The sequence below is a fragment of the Glycine max genome, chromosome 18 (assembly GCF_000004515.6).
Source record: "Glycine max cultivar Williams 82 chromosome 18, Glycine_max_v4.0, whole genome shotgun sequence".
NCBI classification, from domain to species: Eukaryota; Viridiplantae; Streptophyta; class Magnoliopsida; order Fabales; family Fabaceae; genus Glycine; species Glycine max.
The window spans coordinates 40,190,928-40,200,960 of NC_038254.2; the positions used below are offsets into that span (position 1 = coordinate 40,190,928).

The 10,033-nt window shown below is 29.5% G+C and overlaps 1 long non-coding RNA gene across 2 annotated transcripts; it reads left to right on the plus strand.

Moving 5' to 3' along the window:
- Positions 1-1,017: 1,017 nt before the first annotated feature.
- LOC121174065 (uncharacterized) lies at positions 1,018-8,213 on the plus strand. Of its 2 annotated transcripts, XR_005889786.1 has the most exons (4): positions 1,018-1,377; positions 1,463-2,643; positions 3,530-3,608; positions 7,972-8,213. It is a non-coding gene; the product is annotated as an uncharacterized lncRNA (long non-coding RNA). The 2 variants fall into 2 exon arrangements; XR_005889785.1 differs by having other exon boundaries at positions 1,018-2,643.
- Positions 8,214-10,033: the final 1,820 nt, after the last annotated feature.

Sequence of the window (10,033 nt, forward strand, 5' to 3'; positions counted from 1 at the left end):
AAAAATCTAGGTATGAAATTGTTCAAAGCTTAACTCAAATAGTAAAAAAAGCACAAAATATTCATACCTAGTATTGTAGAGATTGAAGCTCACATTTGTTTGGTAGTGAAAACAAGTGAAGCATGCACTACCAACAAATTATATATTAGATTTAAATATGTTTTTATCTCTAATAAATATTCGATTTTGTATTTATTCCCTAAAAAAATTTTGTTTTGCGATGAGTCTCTGATAAAATAATTTTATTTTTGATCTTTGACACTTATTTTTGGCTCCTAATAAATTAGTAAATTTTATATTTGTTCCATGATAAATATTTCCCATTTATTATTAATACAGACTAAAACAAAATTTGTTAATTTATTAGGAAGCAAATACAAAATTTTTTAATTTATCAAGAACTAAAATAAAATATCAAGGATAAAAAATAAAAATGTTATTTTATTAAGAACTCAAAGCAAAACAAAAAATTATTAAAAAACAAACACAAAAATCAAATATTTATTAAGAATCAAAAACATATTTAAGTCTATATTTTATTAACATTGCAATATTTCTTTACATGTAAATAAAATGATTATTAAATGTTACATTTCTAGTGGTAATTAGCAAGTCATTGATATAAATTAGATCTCATATACAAGTGGCAAATAATTAAACATCTGACAAAGACTTAGAGATTATCAAAATTAAAAAATACAGAAATTAGATTATGCCAATTAAGTAGGGTAATCAAGCACTCACATCTTTAGTTTTCCTTCATTAGCAGTAAGGTGTTTTTGAAGTAAATGACATTTCGATTTTAAATCCTAAGATGAATTTGCTCTTTGGAAATTTGGAAAGTCATCTTTTAGCAAATAATATATCTAAAATTAAAACTTCTTCATTCAATCCATAGATCAACCATAAGCAATAGAAAGTAATATAAAATATAGTCAATAAGGAAGCACCAAAAATAATTAATTTAACCCAACATGAATTAACTATCATAAATTCGGGTAAATGAAATAGTAAACAGCGGCAGATTCGACCTTGATTTCAATCAGGTATGACCAAACTTTCAGTAAAATTCTTGAGGTTGACCCCCATCAAAGTTCTAAAACTTTGTGCAGGAATGCTCGAAACTTGTGGCTTACCATCCCTCTGGTTGCACAGAATCATTTGGTATTCAACAACGTTTCCTGTGAAATTCAGCTGCATAAAGATGTCCACATTCTCAGACATGCACAATGGGAAAAACATTGGTTGTAATTCATAAGGATATATGAATTTGGAGATGGAGAAATCTAAAATTTATTCATTGAATCCAAGACCTGTCATCTCCAAACTCCCTCAACAAGCCAATATGGGTGTTGTTGTAATCTTGCCAAACACACTGTGAGTCTCTAAACACTCCAATATTTATATCAACAGCCCAAAGATCATCTGGGAGACACAATGATCTGCATGTCTCCTTTTGTAGGTCAACAGAAATAATTACAATTTCAAAAGTAGCTGCAATTTTTGCCTTAATTAGAACCCAATTAAGGGTTCCACCCAGATACACTCCACGAACTTTCGGTAAAGACCAGAGATCAGGAAAACCTTCAAGGTTTCTCCAACAACTGTCACCCATGTCATAAACTTTTATCTCATTTTTTTCTGATTGCAAAAGCTCAGTCAGTGCCATTGCTACAACCTTGTATTTGTCACTTGAAGGATCACAGCCAAACACAAACATTGTTTTACCACACCTTCAGCAAATGGAAAAACACAGCATTGGCGAGTTGCTGGATATTGCCCTTGTAGCAATGTTCCAAAAACGAATATGGTATCCTTCTAATCTTTCACTAACCCCACAACGCAACCCATTATATGAAACCACCATAAGGTACTTGTCCTTTTCTTCATTACAAATTCCAAAAGAATCTAGAATGACTGGTTAATGAAGTAAGATCTTCCAATTTGTAAGAATCTTCAGAACAATAAACATATTATTCTTATTAATCAATATTATGTTTATTATTATATTTGTTTTAACTTATGTTTACTTTCTTATTTTTTTAAGTTCTTATTGTATTGTTATGTTTGCAACAATTAAAAAATGAAGGAAAGATGAAGATTAAATTATATTTTGGGTAAATAGTCATTTTTACCCATGAATGTGTAGAGTGCTGAGAAATTCATCCTTGAATGTGTCACATAGGCTCTTTCATTAACGGTAATAGAAAAAAGTTAACAGATGGATAGATTTGTTGTACTTTTTCACTCTCGGGAACTAAAATTTGAATTTTCATCTTTCAGGGATGAATATGTCAATACTTTACACATCCAGGGACGAAAATGACTATTTACCCAAATGTATTTTGGTACCTTTGCTATACGAACACCAAAGCCTCCATATTTCTTTGGTTAGGTAACATGCTTCCCTTAGAGTGTGATTTTGACACTATCTCTAATTATCATGAGATTTGAGTTTTTTCAAATATTATCACCGACCCTCCAAAATAGTCACAAGCATATTGTAGATACCACAAAATTTGCATTCCATAGGCAGGGAGCGCAACCAAACTGGGTTAGCAAGGGTGAGGCGCCCTGCTTTATTGAGTATAACCTCCCTTTCCATCCAGCCAAGCGAGAGTCCACCTTCTCAATGATCTCCAAGTAATCCTCCCTTCTTGGTCTTCCTTGGAACATTTTGAATCCCAAACATTTTTCCAAATTGTTTATGAAACATTTGAGTAATATTGGAATAGATATTCTTGTGTAGGTACACACCTAATACCTCATTCTTAGACAAAATTAGTAGAAAATTGACAAATGATAAAATATAAAAGAAAAAAATTATATTCGTTTATTAGCTTTAATTTGATTCCTTATAATAAGAAAAATGATATAATTAGTTTCCTTTTATAAAGATTTGATCTTATAAAGATATGGTAGATAATAAAAATAATTAATCTATTTAAAATCTATTTTATATAATTTAATTTACAAAATATATTGAAAATAGATAGAAAATATATTTATAAAGTTTTTGGTTTAGTTTAGTTTTTTTAAAGTATGGTTTAGTTTTGTTGGTTAAGTATTTTTACTTTATCTACATTTTTATTACTATTTAAAATATCTTTATAAGATCAAATTTTTATCAAAGAAAACTACCTATATCATTTTTAAAATAGAAGGAATCCAATTAAAACTAATAAATAAATATTATTTTTTCATTATATTTTGCCGCTTAACAACTTTATATTGGTTGTGTAAGAATGAGATGTTAGTTATCTATTTACACAAGAATATCTCTATCTGAAATATCTTTTTTGATGTCCCTAGACAATCTCAAGACTAAATTTTCAACTCAGAGGTTAAGGGAATCAGGTCCGATTGGTGTAACAGTTGTGCCTTTTGGGTTTTTCATTTAAAAAAATAAAAAAAGAAAATAAAAATATGTCATCAGTTCCCTCACTATATAAAGGAACTTTTAACCCAGAGCATTTCTTACAAAACACCTTATGTTCTTTTTTTTTCTGACGCACGAGAATCCTAACAGAGTAACCAGAGGAGGAGCTCTAGAGAGCACCAGAAACGCCACCATTGCTAACAGAGAACGCTTGAGTGACTACATCGAGGTAAGGGATGAGTTACTCACGCTTGGGGATTAGAATGAACATGTATAGGATCCCTAGAGGATCAATTCTGGGTTGTTTCTTTTTTAAAATTAAACTGTTTTTCCTAAATTTTCACTTGTCACTGTTGTTGAATTTCACTCGTGCAAATTTGATTTATTTACATATGTTGCAAGTTTTAATTTCACGTGAATTGTTTTCCTATTTCAATGCTTTGATTTCAATTTGAATTATATAATAATAATAATCCTATGTATATAACCGAAAGTGGCATTCCAATTTGATTTGCACGAAGCGGATTAATTCTAACCATAAACATATGGTTTGTTGATGTTATCTTTTATGTTTTTCGTAAGTAAAAGATATTTTATTGATGTTAATGACCTGTTATCTGCTTTTCCTTGGAGTGAATTCATAAAACCAAAATGTATTGGATTATATGTATTATGGTGTGGGACCATCCAATTTTATGCATATCAGTAATTGAATTTTGTGTTGGATGATGATTGATGTTGGATACCTATGTTTTATTGTAATAAATTGTAAGTTAACTCTGCCCATTTGTCCTTATTTTCTCCAAGTTGAATAATTATTTTAAAATGCTTTGATTAACCTTGTTTTCTTGTAAGTTAACATGGTGCAAGCTTGCAAGTGATAGCTTGATGTTTTTTTACTACTGCTTTTGGAATTTTGGTCTAGTCTTATAAATTTCGTAGCCTTGAGATTATATGGTTATATATTTCTTATCAGGGTATTGTTTAAAATTAAAAAAAAATGGCGTTCCAATTTACGCGGTCCTGGTTTTCTTTTCCCTTTGATTATATATATATATATATATATATATATATATATATATATATATATATATATTAAAAATATTTCAAATAGTAAAAGTAATATAAATAAAAAATTGAATAAACTTAGAAATTATTAAGTTGTAGAAATTATTGCTTAATAGTGATTACTTTTGCTACATTTTAATTTAATTGTTGTAGAAGTTATTTTTAATTGAAAATAATATAGTTCGATTTAATTTATACGTGTTTTGTGTCATGTAAATATTAATACTGAGTGATATGTGTATGATCCATGAAGTGCGATAAATTGTTTTATTGGGATTATGAAATTGTGATTGAGATTGTGTGTAAGTGACAAACATTGAGTGTGTAATGAATTGTGAAATGCACGGGAGTTGAGATGTTGCATATATTGAGTTGTGAGCTATGCATTATGCAATCACACAATTATAAGATCCTTTAAGGACGACGAGTTAATGAGCGATGAGTTGTGATGGGTTCCATGGTGGAAACCTGATGAGTTTAATGAATTGAGGCGCGATAAGTTAAAATAATTTTGGAAAATAGTTGAGATTTTGAAAACAATTGAGTAGTTGTGTGTATTGCATAGTTCATAGATAGAGTCTGTATATTAAAATATTTTCTGGGTTGGACCTGAATTAGGAGAGAGAGGTCCTGATGGACTCCTTGGAGTCTAGGCCTTGGAGATAAATAAAAGATATTTTATTGATGTTAATGTCCTGTTATCTGGTTTTCCTTGGACTGAATTCATGAAATCAGAATGTATTGGATTATATGTATTATGGTGTGGGATCATCCAATTCTATGCATATCAGTAATTGAATTTCGTGTTAGATGATGATTGATGTTGGATACCTAGGTTTTATTGTAATAAACTATAAGTTAACTTTTCCCATTTGTCCTTATTTTTTCTAAGTTGAATAAATATTTTAAAATGCTTTGATTAAACTTGTTTTCTTGTAAGTTAACATCGTGCAAGCTTGCCAATGATAGCTTGATGTTTTTTTTACTACTGCTTTTGGAATTTTGGTCTGGTCTTATAAATTTTGTAGCCTTGAGATTACATGGTTTTATATTTCTTATCAGGTTATTGTCTAAAATAAAAAAAAAATGGCATTCCAATTTGCGTGGTCCTGGTTTTCTTTTCCCTTTGATTATATGTGTGTGTGTGTGTGTGTGTGTGTGTGTCTATATATATATATATATATATGTGTGTGTGTGTGTGTGTGTGTGTGTGTTAAATTTATATATATATATATATATATAATTAAAAGCATTTCAAATAGTAAAAGTAATATAAATAATAAATTGAATAAACTTATAGAAATTATTAAGTTGTAGAAATTATTTCTTAATAGTGATTATTTTTGCTACGTTTTAATTAAATTGTTGTAGAAGTTATTTTTAATTGAAAATAATATAGTTCGATTTAATTTATACATGTTTTGTGTCATGTAAATATTAATACTGAGTGATATGTGTATGATCTGTGAGGTGTGATAAATTGTTTTATTGGAATTATGAAATTGTGATTGAGATTGTGTGTAAGTGACAAACATTTAGTATGTAATGAATTATGAAATACACGGTTGTTGAGATATTGTATGTATTAAGTTGTGAGCTATGCATTATGCAATCACACAACTGTAAGACCCTTTAAGGGCAATGAGTTAATGCGCAATGAGTTGTGATGGGTTCCACGGTGGGAACCCGACGAGTTTAATGACTTGAGGCGTGATGAGTTAAAATAATTTTGGAAAATAATTGAGATTTTGAAAACAATTGAGTGGTTGTGTGTATTGCATAGTCCATAGGTAGAGTACGTGTGTTAAAATATTTTTTGGGTTGGACCTGAATCAGGAGGGAGAGGCTCTCATGGACTCCTCGGAGTCTAAGCCTTGGGGTAAATAAAAGATATTTTATTGATGTTAATGTCCTGTTATCTGCTTTTCCTTGGACTGAATTCGTAAAACCAGAATGTATTGGATTATATGTATTATGGTGTGGGACCATCCAATTCTATGCATATCAATAATTGAATTTCGTGTTGGATGATGATTGATGTTGGATACCTATTTTTTATTGTAATAAATTATAAGTTAACCGTATCCATTTGTCCTTATTTTCTCCAAGTTGAATAATTGTTTTAAAATGCTTTGATTAACCTTGTATCCTTGCAAGTTAACATGGTGCAAGCTTGCAAGTGATAGATTAATGTTTTTTTTACTTGTGCTTTCAGAATTTTGGTCTAGTCTTACTAATTCTGTAGCCTTGAGATTACATGGTTATATATTTCTTATCAAGTTATTGTTCAAAATAAAAAAATGGTGTTCCAATTTGCATGGTCCTGGTTTTCTTTTCTCTTCGATTATATGCATATATATGTGTGTGTGTGTGTGTGTGTGTGTGTGTATATATATATATATATATATATATATATATATATATATTAAAAATATTTCAAATAGTAGAAGTAATAAAATAATAAATTGAATAAACTTATAGAAATTATTAAGTTATAGAAATTATTGCTTAATAGTGGTTACTTTTGCTACATTTTAATTTAATTGTTGTAGAAGTTATTTTAATTGAAAATAATATAGTTCGATTTAATTTATACGTGTTTTGTGCCATGTAAATATTAATACTTAGTTATATGTGAATGATCCGTGAGGTGTGATAAATTGTTTTATTGGGATTATGAAATTGTGATTAAGATTGTGTGTAAGTGACAAACATTTAGTATGTAATGAATTGTGAAATACATGGGTGTTGAGATGTTGTATGTATTGAGTTATGGGCTATGAATTATGCAATCACACAATTGTAAGACCATTTAAGGGTGACAAGTTAATGCGCAATGAGTTGTGATGGGTTTCATGGTGGGAACCCGATGAGTTTAATGACTTAAGGTGCGATGAGTTAAAATAATTTTGGAAAATAATTGAGATTTTGAAAACAATTGAGTAGTTGTTTGTATTGCATAGTTCATAGGTAGAGTACATGTGTTAAAATATTTTTTAGGTTGGACCTGAATCAGGAGGGAAAGGCCCTCATGGACTCTTCGGAGTCTAGGCCTTGGAGGTAAATACACTCAATTTGAGTGCTTTTTTAAGTTTGTGTTGATCCCACATGGTTGGAGCATTCTCGCAAAATAGAGTGACCCTGACTGGTCACCCTATGATTTCATTTAATGAGAGTGACTTGACTTACCCATTGTGAGGCATGTCTCATCAAGTACTCTTAGGCGTTCGACGAGGTTTTTCACTAAAAAATGGCACCACATTGCATGTAGGCTTGAGTCTAGTGCATTTGTTGCATAACACTTGTGTTTGACTTTCATTGAGTTAGCAATTGTGGTTTGATGTTATTTTCTGGAGTATGTGAACTTGAGTGAGTGTGAATAATGTGTGATTTTGTGAAGGGATGTTATATATGTAAATTCAGCTCTAAGTATTATATGTTTCAAATGCTCTAGTGTTTTATTATATACGAATGTGATAACTCATTCTCGGTGTGTGTTTGGGCTGAATGCCATTTTGTTTCAGATGAGCCAACATATGATGAGTTCCATGCTGAAGATTGAGAGGTTTAGGCTGTACCAGGGAAATGCTATGATAAATGTGACATCGGGGCATAAGATTTTATTTCATATTTTATAATTCCAAGAATAATATAGTTGTTTTATGTTTTTCGCTTTAGTGTGTCTTCTTTTCATTCAGAATGGGCAGCCTTGTTTTAAGTCGAGATGATTTTATCAATATTTGAACAAGTTCTATTATGATTTTACTAAGCGAATCTGAACCTTTTACCCTTTTGAAATGTTTTTATTTAAATGTGTTTTAAAATTTTCAATTAATTCCACATTCTTATCCTTTTATTATTGATATATATGTGTGGGGCAGAGGGTATCACAATTAGCCCTTGAAAAAGTGATTTCATAAAATTAATTAAAGAAATCACATACTAAATTCATTTTGACTCCTACCCCAAGGTTAGTCAAAATAAGTTTATCACATCAAAATTGGAATTTTTTTATTTTGTATAAATTATAAGTATATTTTTCACGAAAATCGTATTCATATTGTATAAGATTACTATAAAAAACAAAATTCTCCTTCTAAATATTTATCGTAATTATATACTCAAAATTTGAATTTGACCTATAGTTAGAACTAGATCAAATCAGTTGAATGTTTATAAGTTTGGATTTAATTGCCAATTTTATGCTTTATTAATTAAAAAGGGAAATTTTCAGTCTTTTGGTGTATAGAAGTTTGGAACTATCTTTTAAGTTCGACAAATGTCAATTAATACCTTTAGATTTTTATTAGGGGATTAATACCTTTAAATTGAGGAAATAAAAATTAAAGTCTTCAATGAAGAAATATTCATTATTTTGACACACAAAAATCATTTATATTTAATAATTTAAGTCAATTAATGACCTAATTTTACATAATTTTAGTCGTATGTTGTTCCTCAAAATGCCTAGAGAGCAGTGTAATAGCTCTGCCTTTTGCCAATCCAAGGTAGGTATGAAAAAATCATCTACAAAATAATAAATTGTCTAAGTAATAAATAAGCCATATGTTAGTCTTTAAAATCAATATGATGTCACGAGATTGATAGGTAGATAACTTTCCTCTTAAACATATGATCAGGTATTTAATCCTCGTGCCCCTGCTTATGAAAAAGTATTCGTTAAATTTCAGTGCCTCAAAAAGATTGGTCCTTGGCTTTCTACTAGGAATATTATCTTGGGTTCACCCAAAATGTGTTAATCCTTAAACATTTTTTTAATTCAATGGCATTTTGATGATTTTATTTAATCAAAGATATGTTAAAATAAATTTGTTAATCATTTTGGTTTTCTGTCCGGAGCAAGACCCACGACACTAGTTAAGTAAAATAGAATAACAAATCCAGGGTGTGTACGTTGCTAATTTTGGACTACTTTTTGGCTAAGTATGATAAAGAAATGTAGAAGGCATATAATCTAGTATTATAAATTTGATTTTTTTTAAATGAAAATATTCTTAACTGATAAACTAGTCAAATTACCTTATAAGTTACTAAAATGCCTTAAAAGCTCCTAATTAACCAATACTCTCAGGCTACACATAACTAAGACCCTTATATTTTTTTTAAAGAAGTATAACTGAGTCAATTTCAATAATTTTTATCATTATAAAGAAGAACCTTAAAAGAGTTTTTTTTTCTCATCTTTATCTTTCTTTTTTTTTCTTTTAATCTAGTGATTATAACAAGTAACTTATCTTAACGATTATACTAAAATACTAAAATATGAAGGATGAGGAGGAAAATGACTCTTCTAGAATTACTCTTGTAGTTTACTTGATCCCTCTTTTTTATCAGGATTAACTAAGCCGCTAACCACACTTCACTCTTGATTCTTAGTTGAATTCTATCAAATTCGACAGCATTGTTCTCATGAGAAGGGATTAAATACAAGCAAACCGAACAATACAGTGGCTTAATAACATGCATGTTGACACTTCATATTATAAAGTCCACAAATAGTAATTTCTCTAAAAACTAGAGTAATAAAATAATCCAAAACTAAATTTCAGGAGAGAGCACGTCCTC